Source organism: Rhinopithecus roxellana, chromosome 17, assembly GCF_007565055.1.
Source record: "Rhinopithecus roxellana isolate Shanxi Qingling chromosome 17, ASM756505v1, whole genome shotgun sequence".
NCBI classification, from domain to species: Eukaryota; Metazoa; Chordata; class Mammalia; order Primates; family Cercopithecidae; genus Rhinopithecus; species Rhinopithecus roxellana.
In genome coordinates, this window is record NC_044565.1 from 90,472,166 (window position 1) to 90,473,745 (window position 1,580).

The window sequence follows — 1,580 nt, forward strand, 5'->3', positions numbered from 1 at the left end:
GATTAAAGATAGCCACACATTCTTTGACACTCTTCCCAGTGAGAGAAGGAGTCCATGTTCTTTCTGTTGAGTTTGGGTGGGTTCTGTACCTGCGTTGATCAACACAACTCGGAATAGTGACACTAAATCAGTCTCTGTGCCAAGGCCATAAGAACCTGGAAGCTTCTACATCCTATATTGACACACTCATTAGAAGAACGCAGATGTGATGCAGGCACCAGATCCAGGTGGTGGAAGATCATTCAGAAAGGAACCTTAGCCCCCAGCCCAAAGCCCTGGTTGAGGTTCCATCAGATCCATCATCAGCACTGACTTGCCAGCCACCTCATTGAGCTGTCCCAGTTCATGCTGTGTGAGATGGATATGCCATTCCCAATGGGCCTTACACGTATGTCATCTTCAGCAAAACAAATGATTTTTATTTTAAGATGCTAGTTTTTTGGGGCTATTTTTTAATGTAGCAATAGACGAAACAGGCAGAGTGTAGGTAAGTTGCAAGGGCTACATGAATGTAAGTGTGTCAGTTACAAATACTATAGGCAGGCTACCATCCAGGTTTTGTGGGGCCTAAAGCTTGTACAATCAGGGGGAGGCATATTTAAAATTAATTCAAGAACTATGAAAGCAAAATTAATTTTTTCAGTACATATTTATTTAGAATGAGAAAATAAATCACAAAAAGATACCGAAAACTTAGAGAAAATGGACTAAGGCAGGTAGGACTGGGGTTACAGAGTTTTCCTCAAAGCCCCTGCTCTACCTTCAGCTCTCTGATATTCCCGCTTACCTGTGCCACAGAGGTGGTCACCCTATGCCAAACATACTGGCTGCTCCTTCTTAACCAGTCTAGGTTCACAGTGGGTTTGTGGGGAGAACTCTGTTATTTTGGGCCCTGTCAATTTTAGGCTGATCCTTATTTCTTGGGTTTTGAGGCTTTCTTAACATTCCTGTCTCTCCTCTCCATGGCATTAACACTTTGTCTAGTATCTGTGGTTGCTTTTGAGCTGGAGCTTTCTCCTGTCCCTTAAAATGATTTGCCTCTTTCTCCTTAGAAAAAGTCCTTTAGGGTTTTTCTCTTTTTTTTCTTTTATCCTTCCTACATTGAAACTGGCTTTTGCTTGTGCCTTGGGGATGATGTACTTTACTGATCCTCTCCTAAGAGCACTGGAGTCCAGGAAATGGATAGTGTTTTGTGAGCGGTCTCTCGTAGTGGTCAAGTACATCCTGCATGTGCATAACTGAAGAGGGTCTCTTCTGGTCTCCTGCCCTGCTCCCGGTCTTACTGGTGAACAGCTGTGGGAGGCCATAGCAAGAAGGTTGGGAGTGAGTGCAAATTTCTCTTATGTCTGTACCTGCAGTTGCTCTGAACTGACACTTGATCTTAAATAATTTGTTAAATTCTGGTCGTCTTCTTCTTACTTACCTGAGCGGCAGCCACTTGTATCTGTGAGTTCTGTTACAAGTGAGAGAACAAGAATTTCATGTTGGAAAGGGGTGCCCTTGTTTAGAATTCAGGGTATGTACTTGCCTTTCAACCTCAGTTCTCCGATGGCCTCAAGGAAAGTGACTGATTGTGACCA